Source organism: Mobula hypostoma, chromosome 1 (assembly GCF_963921235.1).
Source record: "Mobula hypostoma chromosome 1, sMobHyp1.1, whole genome shotgun sequence".
Taxonomy (NCBI): domain Eukaryota; kingdom Metazoa; phylum Chordata; class Chondrichthyes; order Myliobatiformes; family Myliobatidae; genus Mobula; species Mobula hypostoma.
Genome location: NC_086097.1, coordinates 144,857,536 through 144,876,363, shown reverse-complemented (window position 1 = coordinate 144,876,363; position 18,828 = coordinate 144,857,536). Strand labels below are relative to the sequence as shown.

Sequence of the window (18,828 nt, the reverse complement as noted above, 5' to 3'; positions counted from 1 at the left end):
ACCCTCTATCTCCTATCACCTATCACCAAACCAATGTTGTGTTCAATTGGACAGCTCACCCTGGCTCCCATGTATCCTAACATCACGTACCAGCCTATCTTGCAGCTTGTCAATGGTGTTGCTAAAGTCCAGGTAGGCAATGCCTACCGCCCTCTTCACATCAATCACCATGGCGACCTCTTCAGAAAACTCAGTCAAATGTGTTAGATTTGATTTCCCATGTTTAAAGCCATATGGACTATTCCTAATCATTTCCTGCCTTCCCAAAGGCAAACAAGTCCTGTTCATCAGGATCCCTTCCAATAACCTTTCCACCACTGTTGAGAGGTTCACCAGCTTGTAGCTCTCTGGCATATCAATGCAGCCTTTCTTAAATAAAGGCACAATACTATCTATCTTCAAGTCTTTTGATACCTCACCGGTGGCAAACTAAGATGCAAAATGCTCTGCCAAAGCTCCAGCATTGTCAAGCTTTACATCTCTTAATAATCTAGGGTACACAGGGTTCGGCACCAGGGACTTATTCATCTTTATGTGTTTCAAGCCCTCCAAACACAGTCTCAAAGTAAAGGGATTGAAATGAAGAGAAATGTTCCAACCAATAAGTGATGAGCTTTTGGAAGTCCATACCTGTGAAAGGCCAGTCACTGAGTTCATTCAAAACAGAGGTTCATAGACCACAAACAACAGGAATTCTGCAGATTCTGGCAATTCAAGCAACATACATCAAAGTTGCTGGTGAACGCAGCAGGCCAAGCAGCATCTGTAGGAAGAGGTGCAGTCGACGTTTCAGGCCGAGACCCTTCGTCAGGACTAACTGAAGGAAGAGTGAGTAAGGGATTTGAAAGTTGGAGGGGGAGGGGGAGATCCAAAATGATAGGAGAAGACAGGAGGGGGAGGGATAGAGCCGAGAGCTGGACAGGTGATAGGCAAAAGGGGATACGAGAGGATCATGGGACAGGAGGTCCGAGCGGAAGTTAGAGAAGTCGATGTTCATGCCATCAGGTTGGAGGCTACCCAGACGGAATATAAGGTGTTGTTCCTCCAACTTGAGTGTGGCTTCATCTTTACAGTAGAGGAGGCCGTGGATAGACATGTCAGAATGTGAAGGCCCCACCTCCCCCTCGCACCCCATCTGTTACTCATTTTTATGCACACATTCTTTCTCTCACTCTCCCTTTTCTCCCTCTGTCCCTCTGAATATACCTCTTGCCCATCCTCTGGGTCACTCCCCCTTCCTTGTCTTTCTTCCCGGACCTCCTGTCCCATGATCCTCTCGTATCCCCTTTTGCCTATCACCTGTCCAGCTCTCGGCTCTATCCCTCCCCCTCCTGTCTTCTCCTATCATTTTGGATCTCCCCCTCCCCCTCCAACTTTCAAATCCCTTACTCACTCTTCCTTCAGTTAATCTTGACGAAGGGTCTCGGCCTGAAACGTCGACTGCACCTCTTCCTACAGATGCTGCTTGGCCTGCTGCGTTCACCAGCAACTTTGATGTATGTTGGTTCATAGACCACAATATTTTTATAGAAATCAAAGGATATGGAAATAGAGTCATCTAATAATTGAATACTACAGTGGAGATAAATGCCCTTCATCCCATTTAATCCATGCTGCTCTGTTCTTCTGCCTAGTCCCCTCTACCTGTACTTGGACCATATCACTCCAAAACCCTCACATCCACGTACCTACCCAAACTTCTTGTAAGTGTTACAATTGAATGTAAATCTACCATTTCTGCCGGCAGCTCATTCCACACTTGCACCACCCTTTGAGTGAAGAGGTTTCCCCTCAGATTCCCCTTAAATATTTTACCTTTCTCCTTCAACCTCTGACCTCTAATTCTAGTCTCACCCAATATGAAGGGAGAAATGCAGCACTATCTATCCCACTCATAATTTTGTATATTTCTATAAGCTATCCCCTCATTCCCCTATGGTTCAGACAATAAAACTCTAACCTATTCAATCTTTCCATATTACTCAGGTCCTCAAGTCCCAGCAACATCCTTTGTAAATTTTCTCTGCCCTCTTTCAAGCTTGTTGATATTTTACTTATAGGTAGCTAGTTGACCAGAACTGCACATAACACTAAATTCAGCCTAAATATGGCAGAAAATGGGGCAGATCAGCTGTGACCTTATTGAATGTGGCAGTGTCCACTGTGGCCAGACAGCTTTTTGCCTTATTTCTTAAATAACTAAGTTTTACAATAAACTTACAGATTTTAATGCCATTTTCTTTCTGGAGCTAATCATTAACTAGTCAAAGTTAAAAGTTCAAAGTTCAAAGTAAATTATTATCAAAAAATGTTTGTGATCATCTACTACTCTGAGATTTATTTTCTTGCAGGCATTCACAATAGATCCAAAGAAACACAATGCAATCATGGAAAACTTATTTTTCAATGAAAAACTCCAAAACTTATTGCAATTCAATTTATTGAAATGGATTTTCTGCAAAGAGACAGTAATATTGTCCTAATCAAATTGTGCAATAGAAAAAAATCTTATTGAAATACTTATGATTCTGAGAAAGTTTGACAGGGTACACGTTCCATCAGGTTGAAGGCTCTAAAAGCAGAGGGTAAAGGGTCAGTTATTTATGACTGAGATGAAGAGAAATGTCTTTACTGAGAGTGCTGTAAATCTTTGGCATTCTCTCCTCTGGGGGGATATGGATATTTAATGGTTCAGCATATTTGAAAACTGAGATCGATAAATATTGGGACACCAGGGAAATCAAGGATTATGGAGATATGGTGGGAATGCAAACTTGAGCTAATAGTTCAGCCATGGCATTATTTAATGATAGACTAGGATTGAGTTGCAATATGACCTTCTGCTGCTTCTATTTCTAAAGATCTAGTGACTAAATTTGCCACAGTGGAATTTGTATTCACAAATGAAAAACTTGTAAGGCAACTGAGGTAACTAAATCTATAATGAAAACAAGTTGCAATACACTTTCTTTTCCATCAAGACCTCAAGTACAGTACCTGGAATATTTTAGGCTCAACTCCCATCATATTCCATTATTTCTTATTGTCTCCAAACTGAGATTCATATCCTGCAGGACTGGCAGTACCTGGTTAAGCCACAATGCACCTCCCCTTTTAAGGGGTGCCCATTGTCATTATTCGGAACATGACCAGAAAATGCTGGCAGTACTTTGCAGATCAGGCAATCTGTGTGAAGAATGAATCTGGATTTGTGTTTCAGGTCAATGAACTTTCAGGCAGAACAAGAAAATATTAGAAACCAGAGTGAGCAGAAGGAAGGAGAAAACAAAAGGAGTATCTGTGATAGGTGAAGATGAAAACAGCTGAATAGCATTCTGTGTGGTATTGGCTGAGAGATTTCAGCTACTGCTGTGTTCGCATTTCACAGATCCAGCTTTGCTTTTTGGCTTCTCACTCCTCTGTTGATATCCATCTCCTAGTTTCATTTCCTCCAGTCAGATTAGCTGTTGTAATATGACTTCAATAACCCTTTCTTCACTCATACTGCCATTACATGAAAATATTACAAATATGCTTGTTGTATTACAATCTATTATCTCCAGTTTCTTACTTCATTCCCCACCAACCCACCCACCTTTCCCCTCATCTGGTCTCACCTATCAGCTGCCAGCTTGTACTCCTTCTCCTCCTCCCTCGTTATATCATAGCTTCTTCCCCCTTCCTTTCCGGTTGATTCTATTTTCCCCTCCATAGATGCTACCTGACCTGTTGAGTTCCTCCAGCATTTTGTGTGTCAACCTTGCCACGAGTGTCCTGTTGTTCATAATCACCAGCTCAAAGTTACGTATCCAGCAAACTGCCTTTCGAGTTTGCAAATGGCATAAATGGGTATTTCCTTAAATGTTTTCCTCCCCCAAGAAAATATAGAGAAATAATCAACTGATATGTTTTTCCATTGAGATGACTTTGATCAAAATTGTCTCTTCGTTCAGGAACTCTATGGAACTAGATCTGAGAAAAACTATTCCTTTGATTGGTTCCTTTCCAGGGCTTTACATGTGTTTCATTTTTTTACAGGGTTCTCGATCCCCCTGTTTCTTGCTGGGCAGTAGGTACCCACCACTTTTCACAATTCTGATGAAAGATCTCTGGAAAAAATAGAGTCTGAAACTAGTGCGGCAGCTTAACATGGCTGACTTTATACACGAGCTTTCCTACTTCAAAGCTTGGAAGGCACTGCTCATTTATGTTGGAAGAATGGCTGATTTAACAGGCAAGCAGTATTTTCTCATGAGAATTTTCTTCTCACACTTTTGTTACATAATTATGCGATGACAGTATTAAAATGTGTGTAATCGGATATATAGACATGAAATTTGAAGCAGAGGATGTTTAGTACATGTTTGGGATGATTAAATACTGAGATGTATTTTGTAGGTCTACAACTTCTTTTAACAGTAAGTGTCACCAGTGGCATTCCTGGAGTCATGCTCATAACCATTGTATAAATTGATGTGTCAACATTGTACATACACTGGGCTGATGTGCAGGAACAATGTGAAATGTACATTTAAATGAAAATAGTTATTCCTTAAAGACATGGTTTTATTATGATGGAAAATTAAGAGTTAGTTTTGACATTGTATAATATGCTTTGTTTATTAATGCGCAATTTAAAACATTTAATGGTTTTACATATGTTCAATGCATTAATATATTTAATGGGATGTAGGGCTTCTAATTTTCATAATACCCAAGGCCCTACGACTATCTACGGGTATTACATTTTTAGAAACATAGAAACATAGAAAATAGGTGCAGGAGTAGGCCATTCGGCCCTTCGAGCCTGCTCCGCCATTCAGTATGATCATGGCTGATCATCCAACTCAGAACCCTGTACCAGCCTTCCCCCCATACCCCCGATCCCTTTAGCCACAAGGACCATATCTAACTCCCTCTTAAATATAGCCAATCTACTGGCCTCAACTGTTTCCTGTGGCAGAGAATTCCACAGATTCACCACTCTCTGTGTGAAGAAGTTTTTCCTCATCTTGGTGCTAAAAGGCTTCCCCTTTATCGTCAAACTGCGACATTTTTGCACATGGTCTCTGATCTTTCTGTTCATCTTTCATCAGTTAATGATTTGTCTCATTCCGTGGAAGCAATGTTTCACTTGCAGATGTGAGAGATTATTGCACTTGACCAGAAGACCATAAAATATTGGAGCTGAATGAGACCATTTGGCTCATTGAGTCTGATCCACCATCCAGCATAACTGATTTATTCTCTCTCTCAACTCCATTCTCCTAGCTTCTCCCCATAAACTTTAATACCCTTAATAATCAAGAACCTATCAACCTCTACTTTAATTATTCCTAAGGACTTGGGCTTCCAGTCACCTGTAGCAATGAATTCAACAGACTCACAACTTTCTGGCTAAAGGAATTCAAGCTAATCTCTGTTCTAAAGGGATGTCCTTCTATATCGAGGCTGTGCCCTTTGGTCCCTAGACACCCCCAGTACATGAAACACCTCTCCACCTCCACTCTATCTAGGTCTTTCAATGTTCGATAGGTTTCAATAAGAACCCCACTCATTCTTACAAACTATAGTGAGTACAGGCCCAGAGCCACCATCAAATGCTCCTGATATGTTAACCCATTCATTCCCAGGACAACTCTCATGAACCTCCTCCATTCTTTCTTAGAAAAGGGGCCCAAAACTGCTTATAATATTCCAAGTGTGGTCTGACCAAGGACCTTAAAAGCCTTAGCCTTACATCCTTGGTGTTATGTTCATTCCTCTTGAAATGAATGCTGAATTAGCATTTGCCTTCCTTACCACCGACACCTGCAAGTTAACCTTCAGGGAATCCTGTATGAGGACACACAAACCCCTTTGGCACCTCAGATTTCTGATTTTATTTGCCATTTAGAAAATTGTCCATGCCTTTATTCCTTCTACCAAAGTTCATGATCATAAACTTCCCTACACTGTATTCCATCTTTCACTTCTTTGCCCACTCTCCTAATCTTTCAAGGTCCTTCTACTGACTCCCTGCTTTCTCAACACTACACCTGGCCACAAAGCCATCAATTCCATCATCCAAATCACTGGCATGCCATTCCTAAGTAGTTGGGAACAATTTAAACTTTCATTTCTGTAAATCAGTCATTCTGAAGAACAGATTTGGTCCATCTGACCCTTTGAATCTATTTCACAATTCATTGAGAATGGCTGATCTTCTAACTCATCACCATTTTCTAGTGTTACAACTATATCCCTTGATTCACAATGTCCAGAAATCCATCAGCATGGGTTTTGAATGAACACCAAGACCTCCACAGTGCTGAGGTCAAGAATTCCAAGCATTCACTATTCCCTCAATGAAGAAATTTTTCTTCATCTCTGTTAAAATGGTTTACCCCTTGTCCTGAGACTGTGACTTCTAGACTCTGCATCTAAGGGAAATATCCTTCTCGTATCTTCAAGCCTCATAAGGATTTTTAAAGTTTCAATGAGATCCCTACTCATTCTTTGAAATTTTAAAGTTGTCACGGTCCCGACCATTAATTCCCCATTTTCTCCTAATTCCCCTTGATTGTGCCACGGTTCCGACCATTAATTCCCTATTTTCTCCTAATTTCCTTTAATGGCGGCACACCTGGTTCTCATCAAGACCTGCAGCATAAGAACCCTGGCTTTGCACCCACTTGTTGCCAGATCATTGGTTTTGCCAGTGTGGTAATTAAAGTTTCCTGGCCGCTTAGGATTGTGTGTTCGAAGTTTTGCTTCAGTACCGAGATTTACCTGTGAAACTCAGTCTCTCCGTGTCAAGATAAGTTCTGCCTGCTTCCTGCTTTCCTGCACTCCCTCCTGTTTGCCATTCAACGCTCACGCCTGCGTCTGCATCCGAACTCAATCTCTGTTCCTGTGTCCTGTGTTTGGGTTCGCCTCGTCCGTTGCAACAGAACTATCTGGTCACCATGGACCCAGCAGACATGAATACCCTTCAACACGCCCTCGCCAGCCAGGGTTCCCTACTGGGACAGCACAACCAACTCCTCCAGGAGGTCATGGAGAACCTCCATTCCCTGTCTGCTCACGTCACACAGATCGGTGACCAGGTGGACCATGCCTCCACTCATTTTACTCAACCCACTCCTGGAACCCTGTCTAACCCCCTGACTTGTCCACGGTTCCAGTAGAGTATCACAATCTGGGAGAAGTGTTTAGCATGCAACGGGCTCTTTCCCTGCCTCCACATCGCCCTTACAATTGCACAATTGACCTTCTCCTCGGAGCCCCTCTACCCACCAGTCGGCTGTATAACCTGTCCCGGCCAGAAAGGGAAGCAATGGAGGCTTACCTAAATAACTCTCTTGCAGCTGACATTATCTGACCCTCATCCTCCCCTGTAGCTGCAGGTTCCTTCTTTGTGGGGAAGAAATACGGCTCACTGCGCCCCTGCATTTGCTACCGTGGTCTGAACAGCATCGCCATAAAGAATAAGTATCCCCTACCCGTTATCAACTCTGCTTTCGAGCCCCTTCACGGAGCCACAATTTTCTCTAAGTTGGACCTGCGGAATACCCATCACCTGGTCAGGATAAGGGAGGGAGATGAATGGAAAACGGCTCTTAACACCCCTCTCGGTCATTTCAAATACCTGGTCATGCCACTCGTCTCACCAATGTCCCTGCCATCTTCCAAGCCCTGGTAAACGACGTCCTTAGGGAGCTTATTAACCATTTCATTTTCGTTTATTTGGACGACATCCTAATCTTCTCCTGCAGTCTTCAGGAACACACCCATCATGTCCGTCAGGTTCTTCAGAGGCTTTTGGAGAACAAGCTATTCATTAAAGCAGAGAAGTGCGAGTTCCATGCCTGTTCTGTCAGTTTCCTGGGGTACATCATTGAGACCGGGCAAGTGAGGGCGGATCCCGAAAAGATCCGAGGGGTGGCGGAGTGGCCAAAACCCACGACACTCAAGCAACCCCAGCGGTTTCTGGGGTTCGCAAACTTTTACCGTCACTTCATCAGGGATTACAGCCAGGTGGCAGCTCCCCATACTCAACTCACCTCTCCTGCAACCTCTTTTCACTGGGACCCCGAAGGGGACTCAGCCTTCTCGGAGCTGAAGAGGCGTTTCACCATCCTGGTCCAACCTGACCCCTCTCGCCAATTCATTGTGGAAGTCAATGCCTCCAACTCTGGGGTGGGAGCGGTCCTCTCCCAATGCTCCATCCCAGACCAAAAGCCCCATCGCTGCACCTTCTTCTCTCGCTGTCTATCCCCCGCCGAACGGAACTACAACGTTGGGAACTGGGAGTTACTGGCTGTCAAATTCACCTTGGAGGAGTGGAGGCACTGGCTGGAGGGAGCTGATGTCCATTCATCATCTGGACAGCCCATAAGAACCTGGCATACATCCAAACCGCTAAATGCCCTAATTCCCGCCAAGCCCGTTGGGCATTATTATTTGGCCATTTCAAATTCACCCTCACCTATCATCCTGGTCCCAAAAACTGGAAGCCCGGTGCTCTCTCCCATCAATACTTCTCCAAGGAGGGCCTTCCCAACACCGAGACCATCCCTCCACCATCCTGTGTAGTGGCTGCCCTCATCTGGGAGGTCGAATCCATAGTCAAAGAGACCCAACGGACTCAACCTGACCCAGGCAACGGAGCCTCCAATCGCCTCTTCGTGCCCGATTCTGTCCGGTCTCAGGTTCTCCAGTGGGGACATACTACTTGTTTCGTCTGCCATCCTGGAATCGATTGAACTCTGTCACTTCTGAAGCAACATTTCTGGTGGCCCACCATGGACGCTGACACCCATTCCTTTGTCTCTGCCTGTTCTGTTTGTGCCTGCGGAAAAGCCTCCCATCGGCCACCTGCTGGGCTGCTTCATCCCCTACCTGTCCCTGGCCGCCCTTAGTCCCACATTGCTCTGGATTTCGTTACTGGACTACCCCCTTCACATGGTAACACTGCTGTACTCACCGTGGTGGACCATTTCTCCAAAGCTGTGCACTTCATAGCTCTTCCCAAACTCCCTACAGCCCGTGAAACAGCCGACCTCTTTGTCCAACACGTCTTCCGCCTTCATGGAATTCCCTCTGACATTGTTTCTGACCGGGGCACCCATTTCATCTCTCGTGTCTGGAGATCCTTCTGTCAAGCCCTTGGAGCCTTAGTAAGTCTGTCTTCTGGTTTCTATCCACAGACTAATGGTCAAACAGAACGAGCAAACCAGGATTTGGAAGCAGCATTGCGCTGCATATCCACCAATAACCCGTCATCCTGGAGCACCAATCTCGTTTGGGTTGAGTATGCCCACAACTCCCTGGTCAGCACCGCCACTGGAATGCCTCCTTTTGAATGCTCCCTTGTCTATCAACCCCCTCTGTTTCCTGCCCATGAAGATGACATTGTTGTGCCTTCAGTTCAGTCCCATCTCCGCCGGTGCCACAAGATCTGGAAGGATACACGCTCGGCCCTGCTCTGCTCAGCTGACCGCAACCGGAGGATCGCTGATCGCCATCAAATTCCTGTGCCCAACTATCGGCCTGGGCAGAAGGTTTGGCTCTCTTCAGAAGACATCCCCCTCAAGAATGAACCCAAGAAACTCACCCCTCGTTACCTTGGACCATTCGAAATTGATTATCAACCCCTCGGCGGTCAGAATCAAACTGCCCAAATCTATGCACATTCATCCCACGTTTCACGTCTCCCAACTGAAACCTGTGTCTGTCAGCCCTTTGTGCCCTCCTGCTGAACCTCCTCCACCCGCCCGGGCCATTGATGATCACCCAGCTTACACCGTCTGACGAATATGGGATGTGTGCCGCTGAAGCAGAGGTCTCCAGTACCTGGTCGATTGGGACGGATACGGTCCTGAGGAGCGCACCTGGATTCCCCGCTCCTTCATCTTGGACCCTTCCCTCATCCGAGATTTCCATAGAGACAATCAGGACAAGCTTGGTGGTTCGCCTGGGGGCTCCTGTTGAGGGGGATATTGTCATGGTCCTGACCGTTAATTCCCCATTTTCTCCTAATTCCCCTTGATTGTGCCACGGTTCAGACCATTAATTCCCTATTTTCTCCTAATTTCCTTTGATGGCGGCACACCTGGTTCTCATCAATACCTGCAGCATAAGAACCCCGGCTTTGCACCCACTAGTTGCCAGATCATTGGTTTTGCCAGTGTGGTAATTAACGTTTCCTGGCCACTTAGGATTGTGTGTTCGAAGTTTTGCTTCAGTACTGAGATTTACCTCTGAAACTCAGTCTCTCCGTGTCAAGATAAGTTTTCGAAGTTTTACTCCAGTTCCGAGGTATACCTGTGAAATTCAGTCTCTCCATATCAAGATAAGTATTCTAAGTTTTACTTCAGCACCAAAGTTTACCTGTGTAACTCCATCTCTCCGTGCTAAGAAAAGTTTTGGCCGCCGCTTTCCTTTCTATTCTCCGTGTCAAGATAAGTTCTGCCTGCCTCCTGCTTTCCTGCACTCCCTCCTGTTGCCGTTCAATGCTCACACCCGCGGCTGCATCCGAACTCAATCTCCGTTCCTGTGTCCTGCGTTTGGGTTCATCTTGTCCGTTGCAACAGAAGTATGTAAATCTAGCTTATGAAATTTCTGTCCACCTCTATTGCTCATGGAAACGCTCCAGTGAATCAGCAGGATATTCTGTCTATAGCAAGTATATCCCTATTTCGGTAAAGAGACCAAAAATGTACACAACAGTCCAGGTGTATGTCATCAAAGCCCTATATAATTTGATCCTGTATTCAAATCTTCCTGCTAATATTGTGCCATAATTTAGGAACAGCCAAATAAATGTAAAAGAGTCATTTTAACTTTGGTTATTAGACAAATTATAGAAACCCATCCTAAGGGACATTATAAATTTTCATATAGAAAGTTACAGATTAATCAAGGACAGTCAGCATGCTGGTTCTCCACCAGAGCAACTTGTTAGTTCTGATAATAGTTGAAACATTAATTCTGCTTTGTCCCTTTCACTAACACCTAATGCTGCCCCATCTGTTGAACTTTTCCAGTCTTCTCCATTTTGTTGCAGACATCTAGAGTCTACAGTTTTGTGATTTCCATTCACTGTTCCCTGCCCTATCAACTCTACTTTGCCCCACCCCTTCCCTCTTCTCTATAGCCTTATAAATCTTCCACTCCATACGTTTATCCGATTCCCTCTTGAGGGTCACAATGGAACCTTTCCCTTGCATTCCCAGCCAATACATTTCATATTCTAAACATACACAGCAGTAAAAAAAACTGTTTACATGAATTCACTATTAACTCAGCTCCTTTTGGTTAACTATCTGTGACCTTTAGTCCTCAACCCCCCACCCAACAAGAGAAGTCCCCTACTATCCATTCTGTCCAAACCTCTCTAATCTATCCTTATGTCTGCAGTTTCTCCATTCCAGACCTTTGAGTATTTTTCAAAGCCTCCAAATCCTGCCCATAATGAGTTGGCAAGACTGAAGCTGAGGCCACGCCAACATTTTATCACTGTTCAGCTTGGCTTACCTGCTTTTATCGCAGTACCTCCGGAGATAAAGTACAAAAATGTTATCTCAGCCTGTCCTGTTACTTTCAAGGTGCACTCCTAGGCCCAGGTCCTTCAGCTCTCGCACCTCTTTCAGAATACTTTATTCTACATTCCACTTCTCATTCTTCCCGCAGCAAGTTTGATCTGCCATGCTACCATCAATCAATGGTTGTCATAAATGACACACTTCCAATCTGCAACCTATGACTTCCATGTATGGTGTGCTGAGTGAGCAGGGTTCAACAGTCATTGTAGTCTGACCTTTGCTGGTCTAGATAATTACTGCCATTAGTTGGAAAGAGTGGGCACTTGATGACTAGATGATCATATATCCTTTGATCATGCTGCTTGTATACCACGGTACATTTCAAAGAAGAGTGGGGGAGTTCTCCAGCTGATTAGACTAATATTCATACCTAATTTTACATTATCAAAGAACACATCTGGTCATCCACGATAGCGTAAATGGAGCAGTGGTCATACCCCATCCCTGAGATTCATTTCTACAGCTCCATATATTTTGTGCCTAGAGGACAGAGGATCAATTGTACCTCCAGACCTTACCAGTAATGAAAAATTACTCCTATTGGGAAACACGCTTTAGAAAGAGAAGGGTGACCATTTAGAGGCCTTTCAGCTAAGTGTATTTCTGAAGGTAGATATAGGTCTTAGTTGCTGTGTTTTATCTTCTATTGCTGTGACAAATGTGCTCTATGTTATCCTAATCCCTACTCTGAAATTGTCACAAATTCAAAAAAATAACTTATGCTAAGGCACTTGGTGTACTGATATACAGTAAGTGGCCACTTTATTAGGTTCCTCCTGTACCTAATAAAGTGGCCACTGTGTGTACGTTCATGGTCTTCTCCTGCTGTAGCCAATTAACTTCAGGGTATATTCAGAGATACTCCACTGCACGCCACTATTGTAATACATGGTTATTTGAGTTACTGTCACCTTCCTGCCAGCTTGAACCAGTCTGGCCATTCTTCTCTGACCTCTCTTGTTAAGAAGATGTATTTTTGCCCACAGAATGGCCAGTCACTCGATGTTCTTTGTTTCTCACACCATTCTCTGTAAACTCTAGAGCATGAAAATCCCATGAGATCAGCAGTTTCTGAGCCACTCAAACTGACCTGTCTGGCACCAACTATTATTCCATGGTCAAAGTCACTTACTCCCCATTCTGATGTTCGAACTGAAAAATAATTAAACCTCTTGACCATGTCTACATGCTTTTTGCATTAAGTTGCAGCCACATGATTGGCTGGTTAGATAATTGTACGTGATAAAGTGGCCACCGAGTATGTGCGTGATCAAAGCTGAGGGAATAGGAGGTCAGGAGAACACATACCAGTCCCCAGTGAGGAGTCAGCAGTGCAAAGAATGAGCAGCCTCAAGTTCCTGGGCGTGAACATCTTGGAAGATCTATCACATTGATACAATCAAAAAGAAGGCAAGCAAGGAGCCATGCTTCTTTAAGAATTTGAGGAGATTTGGTACGTCATCAAAGACTAATACATTTCTATAGTGTACAGAAAGTGTACCTCGATGGGCTGGCAAACAAACAACTTTTGGGGGGCTCCAATGTACAGTATCATGTGAAGCTACAGTGGGTTGTAAACTCATTCAGCTCCATTACAGACATAACCCTTCTCATTATCAAGGACATACTCAAGAGATGGCACCTCAAGAAGGCAGTATCTATCACTAGGGATCCTCTCCATCTGGGACATCCTCTCTTCTCGTTACTATCATCTTGGAGGTGGTACAGAAGCCTGAAGACGCACACTCAATGATTCAGAAACAGCTTTATCAGGACCTCAGCAGTCCTAATGAAGGGTCTCATCCTGAAATGTCAACTGTTTATTCCTCTCTATAGATACTGCCTGACCTGCTGAGTTCCCCTAGAATTTTTTGTGTGTTGCTCTGGATTTGCAGCATATAAGAATCTCTTGTGTTTATTTTGATTTTTGCTATTTGTAGTAACTTTATGTCAATGTACTGTTGCCACTAAAACAACATATTTCATGTCATCTAAGTAAATGAAAATAAACCTAATTCTGGTTCTGAAGATGTGCTTCTGATCGGAAAATGCATCCAGACATTGTTGCAACCTCACCCACTGAGCCGAAAGTAAAGAACTCCGCTCATGGTAGCTGTTGTATGGCAGCAGAAAGAGCTCCCATGGACATAGAGGAAAATGTATGAGATGGAAGGTCATCGAACGTGACTGAGCAGAACCAAATGATGAGTGAACTCAGTCTACCTGAACCTGAAGACAACTCAAGTGATTTCCAGGATGGAGGGCAGGAGACCAGCGACACCTCACCAAGTACAGTAGCCGTATGAGCACCACACACTCCTATAATAATTGATCAAAAGATAGGACAGTGTAGACCTTGAAGGTTTGTCGTATCTTGTACGTTATGCAATGCTCCCAATACTTTTGTGCGTGCAGGCCATAGTGTCACTTTTATTTCTGTTCCTCTCCACGTCTTGTGGCGCATCGGGTAGCAACCTTGCAGTTTCTTTAACATTTGTCTGTTTTTTACGAGGCTGAGTTGCTAGCCTCAGGCAAAGAGCGGGCCGGATTCGAACTCAGGACCACTCCCCTCAGTCTGGGGCAAATGCCGCTTTTCACTCAAAGCTCCAATTTCTGCCAGCAGTAGAGTGAATATACATTGTACATCTCGTATCATCAATACCATCCCACTGATGGAATGTGGTGACCTTGCATAAGAGAATCATACCTGGAAATGCCAAGGCTAGTATCCTGATGGTTGCTAACCAACCTTAATGTAATCTAATATTCAGAAAACTGCTTTTTTTCTGAGTAATTTGCATAAGGCCAGTGTTCTGAGCAAGGTAACATGTTATGACTTGTGATAGAATAACACGTTAGGCATCAAAAATGTAAGATGTACTTTGCCTCCCCCACCCAGCCCCCCTGCTAAAATCCCTCTGCCTCCCTAGAGCCATTGGCTAGTGGAATATTCCAGCCTTGCACATAAATAATATTTTGGCTGCAGTTAACTTTCCTTTTTGGGGCCCAAGTAGCAGGATCTGCTATAAAGAAAATGCACTCACACAAAATAAAAATATTACAGAGTTCAAGTGGTGTTTGATGTTATTTTTGGAGAAAAAGCTACTACTTCGAATGGAGTTTAAATGAAAAAAATAAAGAAGGGCTCTTCGCTTATCCTTATCACCTGCCTCTGTGCATTCAGTTCCATTCAGCTAGATAAGCCATAAACTGTGCCCCATCCCATAAGATGGTTGAACTTGGTACCATTGGCCATGAAGTTCAAACCTATTCCTTCCTCTTGCCAGGTCCAGCCGAGGAATGAATGTAGCCCTTCCAGCTGCATATTGGGAATTGTGCTACCCACTTGACTTAACTAGGTATAGTGTACTTGGCTTTCTATTAGCTTCTAGTTTACTCTGAAACACTTGCTACGGTTCCTATGCAAAACTTGCTCATGTGTGCCACTATGTTTTTGTTTTCTTCTGGCACCTAACAGCCTGGTCAGCAGCCCATAAGAGGGCTGGATGCTACCCTGTGAAAATGTTGGATTTATCTAGTTGACTCGTCCAGCCACAGATTCTGAAGGGACTGAGAGTTTCCCTGCTTCTGCAAGGAATCACCTGGCTACGCTCACGTCTCAGGATAGAACCTAAAACTTCCACGCAGTTGACCAGCATCTCAATACAGTGTATTCACTTACAAGAAATCTAAACATTGAAAGATAAAAAAGTTTATCTAATAAAATGAAGTATAGGAAGCATTAAATAGTTCTATGTACTTTCTGTTTTGGCATAGTTTAAAGACAAGGAAGAATGTAAAACTAAGTATGGTTCTGCTGTGACAGTTTAAGACTGAATGAGCTTCCTGTCCAATGAGCAGGGGGAGTACTCTAGGATGGACAAGGGAGAGGTAATTATTAGGTTAAACTTACTCTTTATTCTGCCATTGTTGTTTCAAAAAGACAGAATAATGTGTGAAAAAGAAAGCAGAGGGAGGAAATGGAGATGATGAAAAGGAGATTTGTAAATTGACATAATGAGGTGTTTTTGACAGAGGAGAGGTGAGGAACTTGCAGAAACAATGGATGTTGATACTGGGTGAAAATGAAGGCTGCAGGGAGAAAAAAACTGAAGAAAATAAGAAGGTACAACTGAAAAGGATGAGAATGAAAAAAAAGAGAAAGGATTCAAAATAATGTTGAGCCTAGAGAGATAAAAGGCTATTACATCCAAGCAGTGAGATAGAGACTGGTTGAGAGGAAGGCGTTTAGGTTTAAAGGGAGACTGGTGTGTGTGTGGGGGCGGGGGGGGGAGTGAAAAAGTTGAATAACCACCAAGAAAGAGCACCAGAATCTCATTGGAGATTATGTTTTTGTCTTTTTCTGCTGATGAATTTACAAGTAAGGTATACCCATGTCTTTACTTTCTTAGGAGATTAAAGAGGCTTAATTGTTACCAAGCACTCCAATAAACTTCCCCAGATGTACTGCTGAAAACATCTTGACTGTGATGGTTTTGGTATGAAATTCAAATATGCAAGAAGATACGAAGCTGCAGAGAGTAGTGGTCTGAGCCCAATACATCACAGGGACATCCCTTCCCATCTTTCCTCCTCACCTCAAGAAGGCAATGAACATAATTAAAGATCCCTATCATCCAGGTCATGTCATCTTCTCACAGCCTCCATTGGTTAGGAGATACAAAAGCCTGAAGTCCCAGCAGGTTCAAGAACAGTTACATCCCTTTATCCATTTGTTTCTTGTACCAACTGGTACAAACCTAACGGTTACATTTTAGTAACACTATGACCACTTTCATCACTTGGTATTAAAATGGATTTTAATTGGATCCTCGATTCTCTAACCGGAAGACCACAATCTGTGCGGATTGGTGATAACATATCCTCCTCACTGACAGTCAACACTGGTGCACCTCAGTGGTGTGTGCTTAGCCCACTGCTGTACTCTCTATATGGCTAGGCATAACTCAAATACCATCTATAAATTTGCTGACGATTACAACCATTGTTGGTAGAATCTCAGGTGGTGATGAGAGGGTGTACAGGAGTGAGATATGCCAACTAGTGGAGTGGTGCCGCAGTAACAACCTGGCACTCAACGTCAGTAAGACGAAAGAGCTGATTGTGGACTTCAGGAAGGGTAAAATGAAGGAACACATACCAATCCTCACAGAGGGTTCAGAAGTGGAGAGAGTGAGCAGTTTCAAGTTCCTGGGTGTCAAGATCTCTGAGGATCTAACCTTGTCCCACCATATCGATGTAGTTATAAAGAAGACAAGACAGCGGCTATACTTTATTAGGAGTTTGAAGAGATTTGGCATGTCAACAAATACACTCAAAAACTTCTATAGTTGTACCGTGGAGAGCATTCTGACAGGCTGCATCACTGTCTGGTATGGAAGGGCTAATGCACACGACTGAAAGAAGCTGCAGAAGGTTGTAAATCTAGTCAGGTCCATCTTGGGTACTAACCTACAAAGTACCCAGGACATCTTCAGGGAGCGGTGTCTCAGAAAGTCAGTGTCCATTATTAAGGACCTCCAGCACCCAGGGCATGCCCTTTTCTCACTGTTACCATCAGGCAGGAGGTACAGAAGCCTGAAGGCACACACTCAGCGATTCAGGAACAGCTTCTTCCCCTCTGCCATCCGATTCCTAAATGGACATTGAATCTTTGGACACTACCTCGCTTTTTTTTAATATATAGTATCTGTTTTTGAACTTTTTAAAATCTATTCAATATACATAATTGATTTACTTGTTTATTTATTTATTTTTTCTCTCTACTGGATTATGTATTGCATTGAACTGCTGCTGCTAAGTTAACAAATTACACATCACATACCGGTGACAATGAACCTGATTCTGGTTCTGATTTGTGTTTTTGTTTGTTCTAATTGTGCTCTTTCTCATAAAAGTTGTGTATAATTTATGGATTATTTTTGTGAAGCTGCTTACCTGATGCAAGGTGGCTGTAATACTTCTGCAAGTAAGCTTTTCATTTGAATGTGTATACATCTACTGTGTATATGACAATAAACTCAACTTTGACTTTGATGGAGGAACCATACCAATTTCAGGCTAAAGTCAGCGTGGTGATGTATTGTGCTGTTAGTATTGACTCTGTTGTTCATTGGTTACACTCCTATCTGGAGACCCTTGACTATAAAAATCTAGCACTGCTTAAAGTGACCCTCCGCCACAGCAGGATGGATATAATGTGGCTGCTACAAGACACTGAACCCATTTAAAAATAGAAAAAGACATATTGATGGTTTATTGGGGAGGAGAGTGAACTCCAGGATTTTCCCACACTGCACTAGAAGCATTCAACACGGCTTCCAATGAACTGAAGTAGCAGCTGTAAAGCCCCAAACATTCATGCCACAGATCTGAATTTTATGCCCAAGATATCTTTTCATCATAACCTGGCCACAGATCAGCACGTTATTAAGACCAAAAGACTCAGTGTAGATTGACCTCTGTACAACTTAATTATTTGAGACAGGAAAGGCACAAAGACAATGAGTGAGGCCTACAAATAGCTCTCACCATGAAATGAGTGTGATCCAGCTCTTCAGGAAAGGCCTCACTATGGATTGGCCCCTTGCCAGCTTGTTATGTGTGAGAGAGAGAAGAGTGAGAGGGAAGGAATTCAGAGGGAAAGGAATCACTGTCTGGCACTGCTCCAGCTTGTTTTGGAGTTGAAGTATCCCTTCAGCTCTTTAAAGGGTTCAAAAGGGTTCACAAATTCTACCAATTAAAACAAAATAAATATCTCCTTCAGATTTCCACTTGATCATTTTGAAACAATTTATACATTCCACATTACAGCCAGACTGGGATGGACAAGTGATTCAGGAACAGCTGAATCCCCACAGAGACAGAGCACTGCACTTGTTGTTTGTAGAGCTTAATGGAAAATACATATGCTGAGCTGGGTCCTTAAACATGTACATCTGGCTATTGTTGATAGCCTGCTGCAGGAGGTTGGTGTAAAGAATGAACTGCTATTTTTTTCCTATAATAATCCTGAGTACAACTCTTTTATGTACAGCTTTTTCCTCTTCCTGGTATCTTAGCTCAAGGCACAGAAAGTGGCCATGTATTCTACTGTGCCCTTGCTAATCGCTAGAAAGAACTCAGCATTTTCCAACGCCCCTACTCCTATACAGATAGCCTGGTTTCCCCATTCAAATGTGCGTCTTGTCCATTTAAAAAAAATTATTGGAGCTGTTCC

General features: G+C 43.4%; 1 pseudogene; it reads left to right on the top strand.

Annotated features, from left to right (window-relative positions):
- Positions 1-18,828, top strand: part of LOC134345944 (uncharacterized) — a 149,075-nt pseudogene that overhangs the window by 5,631 nt on the left and 124,616 nt on the right.